The sequence below is a fragment of the Pseudorca crassidens genome, chromosome 15 (genome assembly GCF_039906515.1).
Source record: "Pseudorca crassidens isolate mPseCra1 chromosome 15, mPseCra1.hap1, whole genome shotgun sequence".
NCBI classification, from domain to species: domain Eukaryota; kingdom Metazoa; phylum Chordata; class Mammalia; order Artiodactyla; family Delphinidae; genus Pseudorca; species Pseudorca crassidens.
Genome location: NC_090310.1, coordinates 65,989,291 through 66,014,537, shown reverse-complemented (window position 1 = coordinate 66,014,537; position 25,247 = coordinate 65,989,291). Strand labels below are relative to the sequence as shown.

Sequence of the window (25,247 nt, the reverse complement as noted above, 5' to 3'; positions counted from 1 at the left end):
GTAATATTTCTAAAGCACAAATCTGATCGTAAGACCCCTCTGTTTAAAACGCTTCAGGTTATATGTCAATTATATCTTTAATGAAGAAAAAGAAAGCTCAGTAGTTCCCCTACAGAACAGACTTCAAACTACTAGTGCAGCATCAAGGCCATCAGTGAGCTAGCCATTATGACCAAACCAAACCGGGGGTTGTTAGAAACGGGAGATTACAAGGAGAGGAGCAAATAAGCTCAGCAGAGGGCCAGCAGCATATGGTGGTTATGAGCCAGAACTCCGAAATGAGACTGCCTGGGTTTGGACCCCAGCTCCACCATTTTCCAGATAACCTTGCACAAGTCATTTCCTTTCTGAGCCTCAGGCTCCTTATCTGTAAAATGGGGATAGTACCAGTACCTATTTCATACCTTCATACAGGTGCTGTGAAGATAAAAATTACTTAGCACAGAGCCTAGCACACAATAAGCTCTCATGCCGCCCACACACCAAGACTCCTTGCAGTGCTGCTTCCTCTGCCTGGTCCTTCAGACTGGGCTCAGCCATCAGCACCTCGCCAAGGGCGCTGGGCCAGGGCCCACTCCATTATTCGCCCATGGCAGCCTGGCCTGCCATCTGGACCACAACCCAGCACCCTACACTGAAACTGCCTGTTTCTGAGCCTATCTCTCCTCAGGCATTTAACTCCTCATACGCATCCCCAGCAACTAACAAGCAGCGCCCTTACTTGGCAGTCAGATGCTTGTTAAATGAGATAACCTCAGCCTCCTCACTGCCAAAAAAGGAAGAAAGATAGGAAAGCGACCTGTATCATCCACCTTAAGGGATGTAGGGATTCAAGGAGACAATCATATGGAGGCTCTTTGAAAAGTGCTATCCACAGGTAAATGTAGGAACTGTTATCACTCCATGGGGGAAGGGGGAGGAAGGCAAAGCACAGGGAGCGAGGCCCCTGGAGTCTAAGAAAAGCTGTGCTCGGTTTTCAGTCACAGGGAGGGCTCCAGTCTATAAATGGCGGAAGGCAGCTCTGGGGCGGGTTTGTGTGGGTTCCTCTTAGGGAAGGGAACCTTTTTTTAAATATACCTGACTAAACTGTTCTTACAGGATTCCTTAATTGAGGCATCACTAGATTACAAAGGAAAACAATTTGGAGATAGAGTCAATACCCCATGGGACCTCCAAAGACATTTTCCTAAATTACAACTGATTCACTGCCCATGGGGCTTTAAAGATAAAAAAAAATTATTTAAGTCAATTAATTACCTTATTCTTTAAGTATTAACTTTTGTTCCTGGTCTTTATTATTAACACCAGAAAGTGGCTTTTACTGAGTTTTCACCACAGGCTAAATCCTTGACAAATATTTCATTCCCAACAATGCAGAGAAGTTGGCAGTATTATCCCATTTTACAGAGGAGGGAAAGGAGGCTTAGAGCAAATAACTTGCCAATGGTCACCTGGCTAGGAGGAAGAGCTGGGATTTGAGAAGCAGGACCTCCTCCAAAACCCACTCTATTTATACTGCGTTTAAAAGTAAGGCCTTTGAGGCAATTCCCTGGCAGTCCAGTGGTTAGGGGGCCCCGGGTTTGATCCCTGGTCCGGGAACTAAGATCCCGCAAGATGTGGCCAAAAAAATTAGAAAATTGAAAAAAATAAGGCCTTTGAACAACAAGGTCCTACTGTATAGCACAGAGAACTATATTCAGTATTCTATGATAAACCATAATGGAAAAGAATATTAAAAGAAGAATATACATATATATGTATAACTGAATCACTGCTGTACAGCAGAAATTAACACAACATTGTAAATCAACTATACTTCAATTATAAAAAAACAATTAACATAGGGGATTTTACAAACATTTTGTAAGAGGAATAAAACAAAATAATGGTAACATATACTCAACTCTTCACAGTTCACCAAGTTTTAATAATCTTATAAATTAGATTTTCTTATTCCCATTTTATAGATTAGGAAATAGAGAGAAAAGGGTAACATTTACTGATACTTACAATGATAGATGTGAGGTAGTTATGATGATACTTGAGAAAGAAAACAGAGGTCCAGATACATTAGAAACTTGCCATGCTGGAAGTCTGCCTCCAATGTCTATGCTACAGGGAGGGTCCCAAGACGTTTGAGCCCCACACCCAAGTGACATGTAGCCCCAACAGAGTGGCAGATGCTAGAATGCAAACTCGGGCATTCTGCCTGCAAATTCTGATCCTTCACCACCACATACCACGCAGCCTGGACATGAAAGGTGGCCTCTTAAACTATCTTGCCTTTCTGAATTGCAGATGTATAATTCTCATATAGGTCACAGTATGACCGACGTCCTACTCATCAAAGCACTTTGGACAGCATTCACCACTCCATGAGACTTAGAGACTGTCAAGCAGACCAAACCAGCCACGCACCGGGGCCTCAAGAAGGGGAGAAATGGGCTTCCCTGGTGGCGCAGTGGCTGAGAGTCCGCCTGCCGATGCAGAGGACGCGGGTTCGTGCCCCGGTCTGGGAAGATCCCATATGCCGCGGAGCCGCTGGGCCCGTGAGCCATGGCCGCTGAGCCTGCGTGTCCGGAGCCTGTGCTCCGCAACGGGAGAGGTCACAACAGTGAGAGGTCCGCGTACCAAAAAAAAAAAAGAAGGGGAGAAATACAGCCTCAGCTGGGAGAGTTTGGCTTTTACAATTAAGAGATGTTTACATGGTCAGGAACAGAATCTGAGATGAGGTGGCAAGGCCACCTCTTCTCCCAACAGTGCCTCAGTCCTGCATTCCAGGCTGCCACCTGTTTGATATTGTGACTAATGTGACTTATTCAAACCTTGAGGGAGAAAAGTAAGGCAGCTGTAGAGAGGAGGATGTAAGGGCACCAGGCTTGCAGGCAAAGCAACCTGGGTCATTAGCCAAATGACCTTGGACAAATAAATTACTTAATCTCAGTTTTCCTGTCTATTAGATGAAGATAATGGATAAATTGTAAAGATTCAATAAGACCTAATAGAGTGCTCCAAACAATGCTAACTAAAATGCCCACATTTCCAGGCTAGGGTTCCACAACCTATAAATCCCAGCACCTGTATAAGCAAGGAAGGCACGTCAATCCACCTAGCCATGTGCCTTTTCCAGAGGAAAAAGAGACCTCTTGAAAATCAGGTCTCTACTAGGACAAGATGAGACCTCTTACATCATCTAAGATGCCTGGGAGTCAGTCTTTAAAATCTTAGGATTATGCTCCTGACAAGGGAAAAGCTCTTATCAAATAAAACCATCATTTAAAATCCTTTCCCAGGCCCCTCCTCTTCTTCCTTCCCCTAAGTCCACTGATTCAGGAACCACCTCCCTTTCATACAACTGCCCTATTTATGTTTGGTGACTCATACCCAGCTGCTAAAATTTTACGGGATTTCTAAAAGCTCACCTCTTCCATTATTTGGCCAAAGAAAGCAAAGGACAGTTGATACCTAGCACAAGATCTAGTAAAGTTGTCACAGCATTATTACAAATCAAGGTTTCAATTTTCAACAGGTTACCCCAAAGTTAATCAATAACCTGTAAAGGTCAGTTGCTAAGATGAATTAAGACAGGGACAGCGTCCTCCCTCTCCAAACTTACAATCTAACCAAAGAGGCTCTGACTAAACACACATTTTGGTTTAAAGTATGTTTATCAAAAAAAAAAAAAAAAAGACAAAAAAAAGGTTTATCAAGAAACATGTAAACATCCCATCACTTCCTAGAAAGATGAGGAAGGGGAATTAGATTATATACATCTTTGATCCCTGATTTCCAAGCAACATCAGCAGCTGCCCTTGAGAATAATCAGATGCTCTCAAAGAACTGTTAGCTTTACTCACTGATGAAGTTATTTAAAATTTAAATTTCTTATCATTGTCCTTAGCAACTTCTTGTCAGGTTTTGTGGCTGAGTGTGTTCCTAGAAGGAAGAGCATTTAGAAGTAATTTTTAAATGAAGTTTGGGGACTTCCCTGGTGGCACAGTGGTTAAGAATCCACCTGCCAATGCAGGGGACACGGGTTCGATCCCTGGTCCGGGAAGATCCCACATGCTGCAGAGCAACTGGGCCCATGCACCACAACTACTGAGCCTGCGCTCTAGGGCCTGCGAGCCACAACTACTGAAGCCCACATGCCTAGAGCCTGTGCTCCGCAGCAAGAGAAGCCACCGCAATAAGAAGCACACACACCGCAGGGAAGAGTAGCCCCCGCTCGCCACAACTAGAGAAAGCCCACACGCAGCAACAAAGACCCAATGCAGCCAAAAATAAATAAATAAAATAAATAAATTTGTTTTAAAAAAGTGAAGTTTGAACTTAGAAAACACTTTCAAATTTGATAGGGTGTTTAAGCACCTTTAAAATCCAGGATGGGGCTTCCCTGGTGGCGCAGTGGTTGAGGGTCCGCCTGCCGATGCAGGGGACGCAGGTTCGTGCCCTGGTCTGGGAGGATCCCGCGTGCTGCAGAGTGGCTGGGCCCGTGAGCCATGGCCGCTGGGCCTGCGCGTCCGGAGCCTGTGCTCCGCAACGGGAGAGGCCACAACGGTGAGAGGCCCACATACCGCAAAAAAAAAAAAAAAAAAAAAATCCAGGGTGAAGAACCAGCTAGCTGATTTCCTTTTGAGACCTTGAGACAAGATGGCTAAAAGCATTACATTCATTTTCCCCAAACTCCAGCAAAAGGCAAACTACCTGCTTCATTTTTAAATTTAATTCTACCTACTCTGCTAATTCAAAGCAAAAAAGAAAGCTGGGGTGAGGAGGAGGGAAAAACATTTTTAAAATACACATCAGATAAGGGAACTTGCAAATAAACAAAATTGCATGTCAACTACAGACTCCCTCTTAGTGATTCAGGGAAGTAGCTAACGTTGAATGGAGAATTCAAGGAAGACTTCTTTGAGAAGCTTAGACAGTTTTGAATGAAATAAAGCATGGAAATGGCAGAGGACACAGAGGCAGAAGAATGCTGAAGCTGGGTGTGAAGACAAGGTGGCTGCCTCGGCTAGAAAAGAGGCAGTGGCAGAAGTGACTCGGACATGGAAATGATTGGCAGCATGCCCAAAAGAGCACGTGAAGGAAATCAGATCTGCTACAAGCTCCCACAGACACTGGGTTTCTAAGCAAGGCACGAACAAAGGCTCAGAGCAGGGTAGACCTTGGAGATAATCAGCCCCTCACTTTACAAATGGGGAGAATGAGGTCCAGTAGTATTAAGTAACTTGCCTGAGGTCTCACAGTGAGTGCAAGAGCTGGGACTAGTGCCAAATCCAGATCAAATCCGTTATTGAAGAGGATCTATCTGACACTCATGTGAGGGATGGGGGGAAGGGAGAGGACCAGGACACAAAATAGTCTAGTCATTCAGGTTTGTCCTGATTAGGGACCAGAATAGGATCATGCTGGGAAAAGTCCACGACAGGTGATATAGCCAGGGAAATAGGTACAGATGACCTAAGACACTTAGAAAGGAAAAACCCACCAAGACTTAAAAATAGCTGTGGATATAAAAGGAGAGAGCGCATCATAAGCCATGATTCCCACCAAAGAATAATGTCATATTCCCACCAGCATTCACCTTTGTGAAGCTTCATACAGAGACAAGTCAGTAGCTTCCATTCAGGGTCCAGGCACCTGCGTCTCCCAGGCCCATTTCCGGGACCTAGAAAATCAAGAAGGACTCCTTGGAAATTCCAATACCTGGGACCCTGTTGACTTGGAGTATCTCAGAATCACTACCCATGGTAGGGTAATAGATGAGGAACCAGAGAGGCAAGCTGGCTGATTACTACATAGGATTTACTAGAATGATTTTATGTCAAGAGTTATGTTTACCTTCAATCAAGAAATAGTTAAGCATTTATTTATTTATTTATTTATTTATTACATAAATTTGTTTATTTATTTGTTTTTGGCTGTGTTGGGTCTTCACTGCTGCGCACGGGCTTTCTCTAGTTGCAGCGAGCAGGGGCTACTTTTCGTTGCAGTGCACAGGCTTCTCATTGCAGTGGCTTCTCTTGATGCAGGGAATGAGCTCTAGGCACGCAGGCTTCAGTAGTTGTGGCGTGTGGGCTCAGTAGTTGTGGCACGCAGGCTCAGTAGTTGTGGCACGCAGGCTTAGTTGCTCCGCGGCATGTGGGATCTTCCCAGACCAGGGCTCGAACCCATGTCCCCTGCATTGGCAGGCGGATTCTTAACCATTGCGCCCCCAGGGAAGTCCCAAGAAATAGTTAAGCATTTAAATTTGACAAAATACATAGGAATCAAACTCCTGGAGAAGTTCCAGCCATGATTTTAAAAGTTTAATGCTAGAATAACTACAAATGAATATAAATAGTAGTCCTCCAAAGGGGACTTGTACAAACTCTAAGGAGTGCGCGTCTAGATAAAGAGAGAATGGAAAATAATGCCCCAGCTTAAAGCTAACCACCACCTTCCTATTTTCAAAGAGAAATCTTTAACTTTGTGCACAGAACCTAACTACTCAAAGTTTAGTTCAGTAATATTAACACCACCTGGGAATTAGAAAAGAATATACTCAGGCCCCACCCTAAACCTACTGGATTAGAATCAGCATTTTAGCAAGACACTCCCCACCCCAGGTGATTTATTTGCACATTCAAGTTTGAGCAGCACTGGTGCAGAATACTTTAAGGGTGGACTATATATATAGCACTACACAGATAGAATACCAAACAGGCAAATAAGAGACAAAGTACCTGTTCACTTTCTGTATACCATATTTTATTAGGTACTGCTCAGACAGACCGCCAACGCTTTTTAATGAATTTGGTACTTACTAATGACCACATGATATAAATGTGGGATCCATTTCACTTCCTGAAATAACACAGTTCTAGCATTTTCATGCACATGAAATTTAAAACAGCTTAGTTGTTCTGAAAATACAATAATGATTCGTTTTATTCAAGTTCCAACACTGAGTTCAGAGCACTTCACCACAAGCCCCATTAATTCCTACAGGTTCCTAGGAGTATCATTAAATCCCCCAGCATCCCTAAGAAGCAGGTGCTTGGCAAACATCCAATCTTCAAATGAGATTCAGAAGGACGTGGTCCTGAAAATGCAGTATTTTTCTGCCTTGTCCTGCCAGGGTAGCTTCTCGGGCTCAAACTCTCTCCCGCACTGAGGCCTCATACAGCTGCACACTCAAGTACTTCCCGAAAGGGAGAAAGGTCAGAGGTGTCATTATCCCATAAGCACTTGAGATTCCAGCTGTGGAGAAATTAATCTGGTTCGTTCCCGCTGAGAAGCCCTGAGTAAGATCTGGAAAGACAGAGGGAAATACAAAAGAAAGAACCTACTGAGAGGCTCTTAGGAGAGGAGAGGTCTCAGACATTTGGAGATTTTAAGGAGGGGGTTGGGGGCAAGGCTTGGCAGATAAGTGAGAGGATTACGGGGAGAGGTAAATATCCATCTCCCACTTCTCCCCCAGAAGCAACAACAAAAAAAGAGTGACCAAGAGATTCCTCCAAATGACCTCCTTTCTTGATAAAAGGAAGGAAAAAAGCCAATGTAGGGAGGAAGCGTATGAGTTGGAAGCAAGACTAAAGAATCTCTTGAGGGTTTTTTGGTTTTGTTTTTTTCCAACGAAGGGAAATAAAGCAAAGGAGAAAACAGTACCCATCTAACCAGAATCTTATAGGAAGCAAACCACCAGGAGGATTAAGAGCGCTGTGAATAACCAAAGAAATGCAAGGGGATTCCTTTCTAGTTTAAATCCAGCGCTGGGGAGTCAAGCAGCCCTGGACTTGAAGCCACTTCCAGAGCAAGGGGAGGAAAAGGGAAAACCTTTACAGCCACCAATAAGCAGAGCAGTGTCCAAAGAAAGAAAGAAACCAGAAAAATGCCCGGGGATAGGGCAAGCCAAGAGAAAAGAGCTCCTGTTAGCAGAAAAGTAAAAGATAAAGGAGACACATGGGAGACAACATGCAGGCATCCCCTTTAGGATGGGCGGGGAGATCCTCCCCTAGGGGGAGGGGACTTCAGGAGGTAAGACTAGGAAGTGTGCACAGAAAAAAGGCCCCAGAAGCAGAGAAAGTGTGGTGCTGAAGATATTTATTCACCAGAGGAAGGAAGAGGAAATAGGTGCACTGCTCTGACAGGGAGAGCACCTAAAGGGAAAAGGGGTTCCAAAGAGGGAAGGAAGCTGAGGAAAGAAAATATCTTGGATGGCAAAAAAGCTCAAGAACCTTGTACCATCGTATGGAAATGAACAAACTCAGAAAAAAGGTGCGCCGTCCCAGATTTAACAAGCACCAGGAAGGTTGCTGCACCCTGAGAATTGTGTAACCAAAAGTAGTGCATGCTGTACATCTGGAGGGCACAGGAAACAAATACACTTTCAGATATGAAAAGTCTCCCCCAGGAAATAAGGTGGTCGGACTTAGAGAACTCATGAAAAACGGTGCAACCGCAAGAATAGAGTGACTGGAAAAAGTAGTGAATTTCCTTGTGTAAATACAAATACGTATCCTAAAATTTCAGGATTTGGATCTCATTTTCGGTAGACTCTGGAAATGAGGTGCACTCCCAGATTTTGAAAGAGCAGGGAAAGGAAGCGGCCCCTAAATTTAAGAAATTCTGGAAAGCACGTTGCCAGATTTGGGGCCTGGAAAAGGGAATTCTTCCTCGATTTTGTGCGAATATAAGTACCAAAAAAACTTTGGTTATTGGACCCCAGATTTAAGACTCGCTAATGGGAAGAACCCCAAAATTTGAAAGGAGATGCTTACTCAGACTGGAGGCTCGAAAAGGTAGTGTCCTCCCAGTTTGGGGGTCGTGGGTCAAGGGATACATCCTTAGTTGGGCAGGCTTTGGAAATTCAGATAACATCCCAGGGCTGGAGCTTAAGAAACGGGGTGCACCGACCACATTTTCTAAAAACTATAGAGAAAGGGGACACTCCCATAGTCTGGCGCTTGAGAAAGGGGTGTGCTCCCCAGAATAGGATAAAAGAGTCAGTAAAAGAAAACGCGTTCCCAAAGCACAAGGCAACTGCAGGGGCTGCTTGTGGAGCTCTCGAGGGCCACACAGCTCAGGCTCCGGCCCTAGCGCTTACACCCCACCCCCAACACGGCCCGTTCCGCGCCCCGGGCCCCGCACCCCGCGGCCCAGCCCCCTCGGGAGTCGCTGATTGGTCGCAGCCACCGTCACTCCTGCGGGCAGCCCTAGGGATTGGGCGCCGCCCGCACGCCCGCCACGCTCTCAGCAGCGGTCCCCGGGCCTCCCTCCGGGCTGGGCGAGCCGGGCCAGGCGGGGAGCGGGGCCGGGTAGGAGACCGGAGCAGTGGTGGCGTCCGTCACCGATCCCGCCAGCACGGCACGCGCGCGACGCGGGCCCGGCCCGACCCGACCCTGCCCCAGCCAGCCGGCTTCACCTCGCCGCGCCTTGCCGCGAGCTCACCTCACAGCCCCGCTCCGGCTGCTCCGCTCCGGGTCCAACCGACTGAAGGACTCTGCGTGCTGCGCACCACGTGACCCCGGGGACGCGCCCAGCGTATCCCCCGCCCCCCCACACACACACGCACCATCGACTCCACCGAGTGACGCAGCGCCTCAGCTGCCCCGCCCTCGGCCCCGCCCCACCCGATCACCGTGGCGACGGCTCGGGCGGGACACGCCCACTGCCCTGACGCGCGGGAACAGGCCTTCTCCCGGGTCCGGAGCACGAAGTCCCCTCTCACTCGTATCCACTGTGATCACACGAAGGCCAGGACTGGACACTATCCATCACCTGTTAATTTTGCCTCCTGAATGCATGTCGAAGCCTCCTACTTCTCTGTATCCTGCTGCCAGCACTCCAGTCTAGTCCACCATCACCTCTCTCCTAGATGATGGTTGTCCTCTCCACCCAATTACTCTTTCCTCTTCCAATCCATTCACACTCAGACAGCGGGAGCTTTTCAAAACGCAACTATATTCACAGCCATCCCCTGCTCAAAGCCCGTTGCCCGCTGTTCTAAAGATTAAGATCTAAATCTTCACTGTGTGCCAGGCTCTTCAGAGTCTGTACCTAACTTAAGGGATTCCAATTGCTGGTGTGGAGAGGAGCAGTATTCTGCCTCAGGGGACCAGGTCGGAGTTGCAGCCACCCCCCAAGGGTCTGAGATGTTTTCCCAGTGGGACTTGGGAAGTTCCAAAGAGGAATGCTTAACATTTGTTATTTAGGAAGGCAATAATGACTTTATTTTACTTTGGAAAAACAGGGCAGCTAGATTGCACCTTTTAAATGCAAATGTAATCATGTCACTGCCCTGCTTAGAACAACCAATCTCTCCATCACATCCTCCACCCTTGCTATTTCTCTGGCTACATTGACTTGCTATCATTTCTATGGTTCTCTCCAAGCTCTGTCCAGGCACTGGGCCATTGACTAGGCTGTTGCTTTTTACAAAACCAACCCTTTAACAGCTTTCAGTTTGTCATCTCCTCGGTGAGGTCCTCTTTGACTACATTAGCTAGAAAGTGCTCCCCTTGATCTCCCGCCTAGTACAGGGAAATTGCTCTCTACCTTATCACTGTTCATTTTCATCAGAGCACTTAACATAGTTTGTAATTATTTAATTTGTTTGTTCTCTTGGTTTTATTTGTCTTTTTCCCCAAAATTAGAGTTAGGAACTATCTTGTATCTACTGAATTGTCAGAACCTGACAAATAGTAGATGCTCATTATGTATCTGTGGAAGGAATGAAAGGAAAGAGAATATTTGGGGGGAAAAATGATAATTGAAAATAACGAGTAGATTCTTCTTTAATGACCTGGCTCCATAGAAGTGGTCTTTTCAAATCTGGACTGGAGGCTGAAGAGAGGATTTCCTGAGCTGATGTAGTCAGGGCAGAGGGCAGTGCTTAGGGAGAGCTTCTAGGAAACCAGGGACAAAAGGTTCAGCTGTACACACTTTGACAACACATATACAAAAGTTGTAACCATACAGAGAAGTTTAGTGTGGCCCCTGCCCAAGGATAACATGCAAATTAGTGAAGAGTTCCTTTTTTTTTTTTTTTTTTTGCGGTACGCGGGCCTCTCACTCTTGTGGCCTCTCCCGTTGTGGAGCACAGGCTCCGGACGCGCAGGCTCAGCAGCCGTGGCTCGCGGGCCCAGCCACTCCGCGGCACGTGGGATCTTCCCGGACCGGGGCACGAACCCGTGTCCCCTGCATCAGCAGGCAGACTCTCAACCACTGCGCCACCAGAGAAGCCCGAAGTGTTCCATATTTTTTAAAAAATTTAAAACACCTTCTGGAATTTGAGGACCAAAAGTACCTACGTGAACTTGGATAAGGGCTCAGATACAGGAAGAAAGGACCTTCCCAGGATCCTCTGGGTTTATGTTTATTAACGTGAAATTGCTCAGATTTTAGTGGCTATTGTAGCATATAGAGAATTTTTTTGCCCCGCAACCGAAGTCATGCCACGAATCCATAGCCCCATACAAATATAACATGTTTCTTTACTTATTCAACCTGCACATATAGAGACCCAGGCTTGAGCGAGCATCAAAGACACAGAGCAGGGGACTTCATTGGCGGTCCAGTGGTTAAGACTCCATGCTTCCACTGCAGGGGCAACGGGTTTGATCTCTGGTGGGTCGGATCCCACATGTTGGCAGTGCAGCCAAAAAAAAAGACACAGAACAGAATGAGATTTAGGCCCTGCTCTCAAGGAGTTTACATCTTGGTAAAGAAATCATCACAATTTGTAAGTCAAAATTCTTTTTGTCTGTTGCAAATACAAACATGGACACCGTTGCAAGTACAAACAAAAGAAACATGTATTACAAGGATGTTTGGGGGCCCAGAGCATGCACAGGAGGGCAGCCTTGGAAAATAAGCAGCACAGAGCAGCTCCAGCAAGAAACAGCAGCTTCTGCAGCCAGCAGCACCACACATCACAGCTGGGATTCAATCCTAACATCCCTTTGTCTTTGAGTCACTCACTCAAGAGGCAAAGTCTTGGCGGGGAGCTGATGTTGATTGGTCAATCTCAGGTCACATGGATTAGTCTAGGCTGCCAGGGGAAGAGAGAAACGATTTGCCCCTAAGGATATCCCCCCAAATGAAAAGAGAGGGGGAGGACTGATGCTGGCCAGACAAAAATAACTTCATACAAGTATGAATGAAATACCTTGGGAGTTAAGCTTTTCCTGATTAAAAAACCTGTGGAGGGCTTCCCTGGTGGCGCAGTGGTTAAGAATCTGCCTGCCACTGCAGGGAACACAGGTTCGAGCCCTGGTCCAGGAAGATCCCACATGCCACGGAGCAGCTAAGCTCATGCGCCACAACTACTGAGCCTGCACTCTAGAGCCCGTGAGCCACAGCTACTGAGCCCGAGTGCCACAACTACTGAAGCCCGTGCGCCCAGAGCCCATGCTGCACAACAGGAAAAGCCACCGCAATGAGAAGCCCACGCACTGTAACAAAGAGTAGCCCCCGCTCACCACAACCAGAGAAAGCCTGCGTGGAGCAACGAAGACGCAACGCAGCCAAAAATAAATAAAATAAACAAAAAAACACTGTGGAAACCTGGTTTGCTTGCTTCTGAACTGAACAGTCCTGGGCTGCTAGTTACAGAATCCCAGTTTGAAAAGTTCTGGTCTAAACTCCAGGTCTCACCACTGCCTCTTTAGCAGCTTCCATTATTCTGCCTTAAGGCCCTCCCCAGCATCTCACTAGTAGTTGGTCTCAACCTCCCAATTCTTTCTTACCTAGAATCTTTCTTTGTCTAGATAGGCATTCAATTAATAGTTGTGATTGAGTGAACAAGTGATAGAATGAATGTACAGCAGCCTCAACTCCAGAGAGTAGAATCTCTCCAACCATTTCAGAACTGTGGTCCCAGCACATAAGATGACAGCTCCACAATGAAACCCTACATACACACGAGAATATACTGTAGCACCAGAGATATTCAATACCTGCATGGAAGTGTCCCTTCTCTCCCTAAGCATCACTTTTCTTCAACTGTAAAATGGGATGATATTTACCCTCATTCACAGAATTGTTACGATTAAGTTAAATAACATGTGAGAGTGTACTGTAAACTGCATAGTTCTAAATAAATGATTTTCCAATTGCTTTCTTACTAGATTCATTGTCTAGAGTATTCAATGTCCCTAGCTAAAGAAAAGCAGAATTAAAGAACTGAGATAGGATATTCAATTAGAAAACTGATCTTTCTCAACCTCTACCCAGCAAACCTTTATACTCTGCCCTTATGCAACCCCAAGGCATTTACAATTAGTCTGTCAAGGGAAAAGGGGAAAACTAAAACAGAAAAGCAAGCCCCTTGGCTGTGACTCACACCCACAGATCCCATGTACTCAGAGTATCACCAAGCCTGAGCATGTCAGTCTCCAAAGCAGGAACAGGGGTATGACATCTGCAGCACCAAGCTGAGTGTGAGAACTCAGGAAGTCGGAAACCACAGTCACAGCAGCATCTGAGGTCCAAGAACCTCCACAAGGCACCAGGGGCCCAAGGGAAGTGGGTTGAGTCTTTGCCCTGGTCTGAGGTCTCTCCAATCTGGGCCTGACGGAAAGTTACTGAGCTCCTCAAGCCTTACTGTTCTCCAAGTGAGGGGGAGGAGAATTAAGTAGGAATTCCAATATATTTCCAGCGTTTTGCAAGATTATATGGAGGGAGTAGGGGCAGGGAGAGAAGGACGATTTTTATTCTTGCTATAGCCACTAAAGAGAGTGATAAAATCCATCTGGACCACTTCAAGGGCACGGACTATGTTCTGTTCTCCTTTGTCCCTTGGGAGTCCCAGTACCTAGCACTGTTCCCTGTAATTTAAGCATACTAATACTTGTTTCTTGTGGGTTGAAACTTTTGTCAGTTTAGAGATAAAGAGAAAGGGGGAGGAGTTTAGCCCCAGAGACTACTGGAATGGAAGCTATAAAGAAGTCAATTAAAGAAACAATCTCTAAAAATCTGCTAGACTCCAGTTCACTCCCCAGATTTCTTGTAATTTAATTTTAAATAGTCATGCTGTCCCATGATTTGAATTCCAGAAATTATATAAAAGGTATACAATACAAAGTCTCCCTCAAATTTTTGTTCCTCATTTGTCTTGTTTCCATTGGTAACTGCTCCTATCTTCGCTCCCACACCAGAGATGGAACTCATGCCCCCTGCTGTGGAAGCACTGGGTCCTCACCACTGCACCACCAACTCTTACTTTCTTATGAATCCTTTCAGTATTTCTGTATGAGTATAAGCAAAGCTGAATATAAGTTCAAATATATTTTGAACTTTTTACACAAAAGAAAGCATTGATACATGGTGTTCTCCACCCTAATTTTGTCACTAAACACACTTTGGACACCTTGTACATTTTGTACAATGGTATAAAGATAACTTTCTTATTATCTTGTTTTATTTTACTGCTACATAGTATTTCTTGTGTGGATATACTAAAACTTGCTTAATCAGTCCCCTATTTAAGGACATTTGGGTTGTTTCCAATCCCTGGCAATTTAAAAACTATGTTCCATTTAGAAATAGTTCAACTCGTGTGCAGACAGAACTGTAGTCTATTCTCTGATATGGGAGAACTGAACCACAGGGGTATATGCATTTATATATATATATATATATTTTTTTTTTTTTTTTTTTTTTTTTTTTTTTTTTGCTGTACACGGGCCTCTCACTGTTATGGCCTCTCCCGTTGTGGAGCACAGTCTCCGGACACGCAGGCTCAGCGGCCATGGCTCACTGGCCCAGCCGCTCCGCGGCATGTGGGATCTTCCCGGACCGGGGCACGAACCCGTGTCCCCTGCATCGGCAGGCGGACTCTCAACCACTGCGCCACCAGGGAAGCCCTGCATTTATAATTTTGATAGAAATTGCAAGTTACCCGCTATAGATTCCCTCAAAATATAACTCCACAGTTGCAAGATGTGTTACAAGTCATCTTTACTTGTAACACTTAAAATCTGCAATTTATTTATAGCTTAAGAAATAGAAATGCTTTCAAGATTATTCCCATAATGTTATTCTCACTTACATGCATTCTTGATAGTGAAATGAGTGATATTCCAGTTATCCAGCTAGGAATGTGTACAACCCTCTTCCACAACCATGTATGTCACACAAGTCATCACGATGTGTCTTTTTTTTTTTTTTTTTTTGCCCCACCATACAGCTTGCAGGATCTTAGTTTCCCAACCAGATATTGAACCCAGGGCCCAGCAGTGAGAGCACTGAATCCTAACCACTGAACCACCAGGGAATTCCCACTATGTGTCTTTAAAAAAAGATGTATTAGCAATTATCTTGATGATCTTGATGTAGGGATAAATATCTATCAGACACGCAAAGGACAAGCCATTAAGGAAAATACTATAAATTCAACAACATAAAAAAATTCTATCCATGAATATATATCTACACATGGATGGTCTCAGGGCTATAGGGAAATGAGACAGGGAATGGAGGCTAAGGAAGAATAACTCAACGAGGGACCATTCACTTTGTTTCCAATGTTTGTAAACAATGTTGCAATAAACAATTCGCTTACTGACGATCTTTCACAATGATGTTTCCAGTTGCTTACAGACAATGCTTCAATAAACAGCCTTGTACATTCAAAAAAGGAAAAAGAGGAAAATCTGGGGCTGTGTCTCGCTTAATGGAAATTGTGCGCCAAGAAGCAAATGTGTGATTGAATGTATTGGTACAATTATGCACATTTGAGGTTAAAAAAGGTAGGGGGGAGGTGAAGAACATTGATAATTGATGCTCTGCCCCTCACACCCCTCTGGACTCCTTCTTACCTGCTTATTGACTCACTAAGACCCAAAATCTCTCCCCTGCTTCTCAGTTGTTGCACATTTGTTAGTTTGAAATCTAACCTCCTTGACGTCACCCTACCCAACCCAGCTCACGGTTCCCCTGGGCCTAAAAAAAGTCACTGAAGTCCAATCTAGATTCCAAATTCCACGCTCTAAATAGTACCTCCAAAAAAGTCGTTGGATGACAATTATGGAAAAATGGGTAATCACAGGTACGCTCACACCTTATTCCACTTCCCTTGTTTTCCTTGCCTATATCACTGTTTTTTTTCCCTTGCTACTTCATAAGCACTTTTAAGGCCTTTATGCTTTTCAAAGATTTATTTACCCTACATGCTGAATCATCACCCTTCCTCTTCCCACTCCTACAATTGTAGGAAGTAAAATAAAGACAGAAACTTGGCTAAAGTAGAAACTAAAGGTGCCATAAAACCCCAAATGTTGAAATCTTATGAATACATAGAGAGCTGGATTCTACACACTTTGAACTCTTCCTACCCTAGAGAGCCTGTGTCTTCCCACCAGGGAAGACAGGGGTAAAACCTCTGACTTTTCAAAGGCCAGTTGGAGGAATAAGTTATATTTATATTTCCTATAGAGTTTCCAAATTTTCCTTTTACCCCTGCACAGCACACTCACCTTTGCCTGTCTCCCCTTCCTATTCTACTTCAAATTTTTATCCCTTTTGGAAAAAAAAACAATGACAATATCTATTGAACATTCATTGTTTGCCAGGCACTGTACTAAGCCGTTTACATGAATTATTTCATTTAATATTGACAATAACCCATGAAGAGAGGTCCTATGTATTATCATCATTTTGCAGTTGAAGAAATGGAAGCCCAGAGAAGTTAAGTTATTCATCTAAGGTCACATTGCTAAGAATAATTTAAACACAGACAGTTTAACTCCAGGTCTCATGCTTATTAATCCTGAACTCACCAAATTCTCAGTTGAGACTCCTCTAGTTCCCCTGTTCTCAAACTCTCTCCAATCTGGCCAATTCTACAAACTATTCAAGTTGCCATTCTAACATAATACTAATAATAAGCAAAGTGACCCTTTAAAAGCATGTCAAATCATCCACTCCTCTGCACAAACCCTTACAATGTTGTGCCTGCTCTAACTGAAAGTAAATTCAAAATCTTTACCTACCAGCCATTCTTTTTTTTTTCCTCTCTTTTTTTGCGGTACGCGGGCGTCTCACTGCTGTGGCCTCTCCCCTTGCAGAGCACAAGCTCCAGACGCGCAGGCTCAGCGGCCCAGCCGCTCCGCGGCATGTGGGATCCTCCCAGACCGGGGCATGAACCCATGTCCCCTGCATCGGCAGGCGGACTCTCAACCACTGTGCCTCCAGGGAAGCCCTACCAGCCATTCTTGATCCACCTCTTGTGTTCCCCAGCTCTCTGACCTCAAATTCTGTTCCCTCTGCTTTGCTCACTCCAGTTGCGCTAGCATCCTTGCTTTTTCTTGAACACACTAATCTCACATCTCCCTGGGGTTTTATACTTGCTGTTCCCTCTGCCTGGAAAAATCTATCCCCAGATACCCATAAGACTGAGGACCTCATTTCCTTCTGATCTCTGTTCAAGGGTCATTTTATCATAGAGGCTTTCCTTACCACCCTAAATAAAACAGTATCCTGTCTTTCTCTATCTCCCTTAATCTCATTTATTTTTCTTCAAAGCATTTATCACCACCCAGTATATTACATATTTATTTTTCTGTCAATAATCTGTTTCATATCTTTAGAATTTGAAATTCTTGAGTGCAGGGACTTTGTCTTCTTTACTGCTATATCCCCAGCGCATGGAATGCTACCCAGCATAAAACTGGTGCTTAATATTTTGCATGAATGATAATACTAAATAATATTTTTGGAGTGCTTCCATTACACCAGGCATTCTAAATACTTTACATATGTATTTTCTCATTTAATCTTTATAACAATCTTATGAGATTTAACAACCTTTTTAATGTGATGTCCAAAACTTTTCAGTGGTCTATGAACAACTAGCTCTCTGAGAAAAAAAGAAAAGGTTGATTTGTAACATTTGTGATATCTGTAGTATAAATACTCACACTGTGGCTGATTTAAGACTACTAATATGAGATCAACTGGCTCACAAAATTCCTGGACACTTATTAATTTACTCATAAGCTGGTATGAGTATGCTGCAGCACACCACTGCTACTGTTCTTAGCAGAGCATGGAAACCTCTTCACAAATTAGCCCTTATCAATCTTTCCAATGGAATCTCCTCTGACTCTCCAACTTGCCCACACAGCCCACTTTCAAATCATGAAGAATTCCTGTCTGTGTAAGAACATGCCCTGCTTGTTCTAGACTTAATTGTCATTGGGCAATGTACTTTATTTCTGAGAAGTTCTTTCATCCTTCCTCACTTTGGCTCTGTACTGATGCATCTTCAAAGCAACACCAACTAATTCAACAAACAGTAGTTACACAACCAGCACATTCCAGGCAGGATGTTAGGAGCTGGCGGGTAGAGATAAATGAGAAGGAGTTGATATTCCCAGAGTAGCTCACAATCTGGTAGTGAAGGCAAAAGTATAAGCAATGAAGTTGAATTACAGTCTAAGAGGAGAAATAATGAGGGATTGATTGAGTCTAACAAGGGTGGGCAGGATCAAGACCAACTTCCTAGAGGAAATAAAACACAAACATCTTTACAAACAGACATTTTCAAGGCAGGGAGATACAGGCAATTTGAGAGTTCTGGAACAGATTGAGAAAGTGCTGTAGAATACACAATTAGGCTTCCTGGACCCCTCTTTGCTCCCCAAACCCTCAGTGGGAGACTCTATTCCACTCCATTATAGGAGAATTGTCAATGGGCAAGTGGTAAAAATCAATGAATAGTCACGAACACGAGGGAAATAAAATAATAAGTCAATGTCTTGAGAAACGTTTGCAAAAATCTTATACTTGTTGGTTATCAGCAAATCATAGCCAACAAACTAGGTGGCCATGGATCAAAGAATGCCATAGAACTTGATAGACCTGTTCAATCAGTTAGAAACATTGGAAAATATAGCAAAAAGCATTGTTGGTGGGATATGGAGAAAAGTACACATAATAAATATATAATTAAAATAAAAATTATAAAATTAAACTATGTGTCAGCCACTGATTTATATGCTTTACTTGTATTAACTCATTTAATTTTGTCACAGTTTTATAAAGCAGGTTCTATTATTATCCCACAGATATTTCACTGAGAAAACTGAGACTTAAGACAGGTTAAATAACCCACTCAATGTCACAGACATACAGCTGAATGCTGGAGCCAGCCTGTACTGGCTTGCAAGAGCTGATTATTAAATATACAGTTGCTAGGTTAAAATAGGCCATAGTAGAAATATTTACACTATGAACATTGGCAAACTCTATAATACATCAGGCTTCTTTTTTTAAAAAAATAAACTTATTTATCTTATTTATTTATTTTTGGCTGCGTTGGGTCTCCGTTGCTGTGTGGGGGCTCTCTCTAGTTGTGGCGAGTGGGGCTACTTTTCATTGCGGAGCACGGGCTTCTCATTGCTGTGGCTTCTCTTGCTGTGGAGCACGGGCTCTAGGTGCATGGGCTTCAGTAGTTGTGGCACGCGGTGGGCTCAGTAGTTGTGGCTCACAGGCTCTAGAGCGCAGACTCAGTAGTTGTGGCTCACGGGCTTAGTTGCTCCGCAGCATGCGGGATCTTCCCGGACCAGGGCTTGAACCCATGTCCCCTACGTTGGCAGGCAGATTCCTAACCATGGCACCACCAGGGAAGTCCCTCTTTTTCTTTTTTTAAAAGCAAATTTATCAGCACACCATCAGTAGTCTTAGGTACTATTCCAGGCCCTGGGGATATAATAATAAGCAAAATAAACAAAAATCTCAGCCTTCATGAAGTTTGAATTACAATTAAATTGTAATTCAAATAGTCTAATGTAATTCAAAAGTCTAATGGTGGGAGATAAACGATGAACAAATAAATAAATAAAATATATGTTATGTCAGATGATGACAAGTGCTATGGAGAAAAGTAAAAAAGGGGTAATAAGTATGGCACGCTACCATTTTATTTTTCATTATTTATTTATTTATTTACTTTTGGCTGCACCGCTCAGCATGCAGAATCCCAGTTCCCCGACCAGGGATGGAAACTGCCACACCCCCTGCATTTGAAGCCTGGAGCCTTAACCACTGGACCGTCAGGGAAGTCCCCACGCTACCATTTTATTTTTTTAAATAAATTTATTTATTTTATTTTTGGCTGTGTTGGGTCTTCATTACTGCACTTGGGCTTTCTCTAGTTGAGGTGAACGGGGACTACTCTTCCTTGCGGTGCATGGACTTCTCATTGTGGTGGCTTCTCTTGTTGCGGAGCACGGGCTCTAGGTGTGCCAGCTTCAGTAGTTGTGGCTCACGGGCTCTAGAGCACAGGCTCAGTAGTTGTGGCGCACAGGCTTAGTTGCTCCATGGCCTGTGGGATTTTCCCGGACCAGGGCTCGATCCCGTGTCCCCTGCATTGGCAGGTGGATTCTTCACCAATGTGCCACCAGGGAAGCTGCTACCATTTTATTTTATTTTATTTTATTTTATTTTTTAATTTATTTTGGCTGCACCAGGTGTTAGTTGCAGCAAGCGGGATCTTCATTGTGGCATGTGGGCTTCTTAGTTGTGGCACGCAAACTCTTAATTGTGGCATGCATGTGGGATCCAGTTCCCCCACCAGGAATCAAACCCAGGCCCCCTGCATTGGGAGCACAGAGTCTTACCCACTGGACCACTAGGGAAGTCCCTCCACGCTACCATTTTAAATAGGATGGTCAGGGAAGGCCTCACTGAGAAGGTAACATCTGATTATGACCTTAAGGAAACAGGAAGGAGCAAGACCTGCGTCTGTCTTGGAGGGCAGTGTCAAGGATCTAAGAAGCACAGACATACCTTAGGTACTTAAGGGACAGCAAAGAGGCCAGTTAACTGTAACAGACAGAGAAAGGGGGAATCTGCAAAGGAGAGTGTGATAACTGTAATTAGGCATTATTTTTTTTTACTTAAAAAGAAGGTCTTGGTAGACGTAGCTGGATAAATCATAAACTAATAGCAAAAATATAGCTCATGTTTATTGAATGTTTCCTGTGAGTCAGACACTATGCTAAGTGCTCCACATACATTATCTTACTTAATCTTCCCCATATTATTTTACTTAATCCTCAGAGCAGTCTGTGAGGCTGGGGAAACAAACTTAACTGCGAGTATAAGTAAATTGCACAGAATTATAATATGTAGGGGAACAGATGAGAGCCCGTGTCTGTTCCCACCTGCTCTATCACCTACCCTTCCCTATTAGAATTGGTAAGTGAATTTGTTCGATCCACAGGATTAATCTGAGTGAAGATGTTTCAGTGTAATTGTAGGGCCACAGAGGGGTGTTATTAGGTGTATGGGTGTGACTTGGCATATGATTATGAAAAAAACCCATAGACCTTAAGAAAGGCATTAAGAATTAACTGGGGCTTCCCTGGTGGCGCAGTGGTTGAGAATCTGCCTGGCAATGCAGGGGACACGGGTTTGAGTCCTGGTCTGGGAAGATCCCACATGCTGTGGAGCAACTAGGTCCGTAAGCCACAACTACTGAGCCTGCGCGTCTGGAGCTTGTGCTCTGCAATGAGAGGCCGCGACAGTGAGAGGCCCACGCACCGTGATGAAGAGTGGCCTCTGCTCGCCACCACTAGAGAAAGCCCTCGCACAGAAACGAAGACCCAACACAGACAAAAAGAAAGAAAGGAAGAAAGAAAGAAAGAAAGAAAGAAAGAAAGAAAGAAAGAAAGAAAGAAAGAAAGAAAGAAAGAAAGAAAGAAAGAAAAAGAAAGAAAGAAAAGAAAAAATTAACTGGAAGGATAATTTTAACTGAGGGTAATGGGAAAAGACACACAAAGAAGGTAGTACTTGAACTGGACCTTGAAGAGTAAATATCAGATGCTTATATATCAGTCAAGGTCATGTAGGGTGGTAGAGACCACATGTTATTTGAAGAGAAACAATTTGATATAATGGGTTGTCAACCACATAACTGAAGAAGTAAAAGGAGAAATCTGAGCTATCGTGAAAGTAATTGTAGGAACATCTACAACCCTTAGGGCTGAGGAAACAAAAGGAAGAGGTTGAAATTATTAAAACACACAAACTTAGAGGAGGTGCCAAACAGAACTGAAACAGACCTCTGAAGAGGAGGCACAGCTTGGTGGGGGATTGTGTTTCTGAACTCAGAGGGGCTGGGACCAAAGCCTGTGTGAAGGAGGCACTGGGCAGTCAGTGCTCACTATACTGATTCTGGAAGTGCTGGAAAAACTGCAAACTGATTCAGTTGTTGTAATGGGAGGGAACTGCCACTGCTGGAATTAAGACACTTTGCTGGGATGCAACTGATAGAAATAGGAAGCAAGTAAGAAGTAGGCTTCTATCCTTCCTCCTCCAGCTTTGCGATATCACTCTAGTATTTTCTATTGGAAGAGCATAACAGAGAGCCAGCATATAAAGGAGAAATATTGTTTGCAGAGTCTCAGCCCTGAAATCATAGAGCAGAAGGGTAAATTTGGAGCTGATACAATAGCTAATAACTGACTCACCTTACCTGGTTTAGAAGGCTTTGCATAGGAAAACTGGACAACCACATGTAAAAGAATCAAACTGGACTACTCTCTCACACCATGTACAAAAATAAATTCAAATTTTTTAATTGTTTATATTTAAAGACTTACATGTAAGACCTGAAACCATGAAACTTCTAGAAGAAAACAAAGGCAGTGCACTATTTGACATCGGTCGTAGTAATATTTTTTTGGATATGTCTCCTCAGGCAAGGGAAACAAAAGCAAAACAAACAAATGGGACTACATCAAACTAAAAAGCTTTTGCACAGTGAAGGAAACCATCAACAAGATGAAAAGGCCACCTACTGAATGGAAAAAGATATTTGCAAATGATATATCCCATAAGGGGTTAAAAAAAGAAGAATTCATACAACTCAATATCAAAAAAAAAAAAAAAAACCCCGATTAAAAACTAGGTAGAGGATCTGAAAAGGCATTTTTTCAAAGAAGACATACAGATGGCCAACAGGCACATGAGAAGATGCTCAACATCATTAATCATCATGGAAATGTAAATCAAAACCACAATGAGATATCACCTCACATCTGTCAGAATGGCTATCATCAAAAAGACAACAAGTGGGACTTCCCTGGTTGCGCAGTGGTTAAGAAACCACCTGCCAACGCAGGGGACAAGGGTTCGAGCCCTCGTCCAGGAAGATCCCACATGCAGCGGAGCAACTAAGCCCATGTGCCACAACTACTGAGCCTGCCCTCTATAGCGCGCAAGCCACAACTACTGAGCCCATGCGCCTAGAGCCCGTGCTTGTCAACAAGAGAAGCCACCGCAATGAGAAGCCCGTGCACCACAACGAAGAGCAGCCCCCGCTCGTTGTAACTAGAGAAAGCCCGCACCCAGCAACAAAGACCCAACTCAGCCATAAATAAATAAATAAATAAATAAGACAACAAGTGTTGGCAAAGATGTAGAGAAAAGAGAATACTTGTTCACTGTTGGTGGGAATGTAAATTGGTCCACTACTATGGAAAACAGTGTGGAGATTCCTCAAAAAACTAAAAATAGAACTAACAGATCCAACAATTCCACTCCTGGGTACTTATACAAAGAAAACAAAAATACTAATTCAAAAAGATACATGCAGACTTCCCTGGTGGCTAAGTGGTTAAGAATCCTCCTGACAATGCAGGGGACACAGGTTTGAGCCCTGTTCTGGGAAGATCCCACATGCTGTGGAGCAACAAAGCCCACGTGCCACAACTACTGAAGCCCACGCGCCTAGAGCCTGTGCCCCGCAACAAGAGAAGCTACTTCAGTGAGAAGCATGCACACTGCAAGGAAGAGTAGTCCTCGCTCGCCGCAACTAGAGAAAGCCTGTGCACAGCAATGAAGACCCAATGCAGCCAAAAAAAAAAAAAAGATACATGCACCCCTATGTTTACTGCAGCATTATCTATAATAGCTAAGCTATATGGAAGCAACCAAAGTGCCCATCAACAGATTAATGGAGGGGCTTCCCTGGTGGTCCAGTGACTAAGGCTCCATGTTTCCAATGCAGGGGGGTCTGGATTTGATCCCTGGTTGGGGAGCTAGATCCCACATGCATGCCACAACTAAGAAGCCCACATACTGCAAGTAAAAGATCCCCCATGCTGCAACTAAGACCTGGTGCAGCCTAAATAAATATTAAAAAAAAAAGATGGATAAAGAAGATGTGGTATATATATACAATGGAATATTAACCACAAAAAAGAATGAACTCATGTTATTTGCAACAACAAGGATGGACCTAGAGGGTATTATGTTAAGTGAAATAAGTCAGACAGAGAAAGACAAATCCTGTATGATTTCACTTATATGTGGAATCTAAAAAACAAATGAACAAACATAACAAAGTAGAAACAGAGTCATAGATTCTGAGAACAAACAGGAGGTTGCCAGAGGGGAGGGAGATCAGGGGTGGAGAGAAATAAGTGAAGGAGGTTGAGAGGTACAAACTTTCAGTTGCAAAATAAATGTCATGGGTATGAAATATACAGTGTGGGGAATATAGTCAATAATTATGTAATATCTTTGTATGGTAACAAGTAATAACTAGACTTATCATGGTGAACATTTTGAAATGCATTGAAATATTGAATCATTATATTGTGTAACAGGAGCTAACACAGTGTTGTACGTCAATTATGCATCAACAACAAGCAAGCAAACATAGGAAATGAGATCAAATTTGTGGTTACCAGAGGTGAGGGGTTCCGGGGAAGAGGAATTGGATGAAAGCAGTCAAAAGGTACAAACCTCCAGTTGAAAGATAAGTACTGGGGATGTAATGTATAACATGATAAATATAATTAACACTGTTGTGTGTTATATATGAAAGTTGTTAGGAGAGCAAATCCTAGGAGTTCCTCTCACAAGGAAAAAATTTTTTTTATTTCTTTAATTTTGTATCTATATGAGATGATAGGTGTTCACTCAACTTATTGTGGTAATCATTTCATTATGTATGTAAGTCAAATCGTTATGTTGTATACCTTAAACTTACATAGTGCTGTACGTCAGTTATATCTCAATACAACTGAAAGAAAAATAAAAAGGTGGCTTTGCATGGTCTGGATCTTCACAAGCTTCTTTGCTATAGCCACATGGCCTCTGGCAGGTCCTTAAAGATACCATACTCCCTGTTGCTACAAGGACTTCTGCAGATTTTATTCTTTGACTAGAATGTTCCACCTATTAAATACTCTTTCTCGCACTAAATATACTTTCATAACACCAGAAACCTCTCTTGTAGC

The 25,247-nt window shown here is 43.6% G+C and overlaps 1 protein-coding gene and 1 non-coding gene across 6 annotated transcripts in view; one reads left to right on the top strand and one right to left on the bottom strand.

Moving 5' to 3' along the window:
• PHF20 (PHD finger protein 20) overlaps positions 1–9,580 on the bottom strand; it is a 130,724-nt gene extending 121,144 nt beyond the window's left edge. For 3 of the 5 annotated variants that reach the window (XM_067707985.1, XM_067707988.1, XM_067707989.1), the window contains exon 1: positions 9,442–9,580. The gene's annotated coding sequence lies outside the window, so the exon portion shown is untranslated. Of the gene's footprint in view, positions 1–5,593; positions 5,655–9,441 lie in introns of those variants that run through there. The other 2 variants (XM_067707990.1, XM_067707987.1) reach the window with 2 other exon arrangements.
• A 1,347-nt stretch (positions 9,581–10,927) lies between these two features.
• On the top strand, positions 10,928–11,034 carry LOC137208281 (U6 spliceosomal RNA). The gene has a single exon (XR_010935593.1). It is a non-coding gene; the product is annotated as a U6 spliceosomal RNA (small nuclear RNA).
• The last annotated feature ends 14,213 nt before the right edge of the window (positions 11,035–25,247 follow it).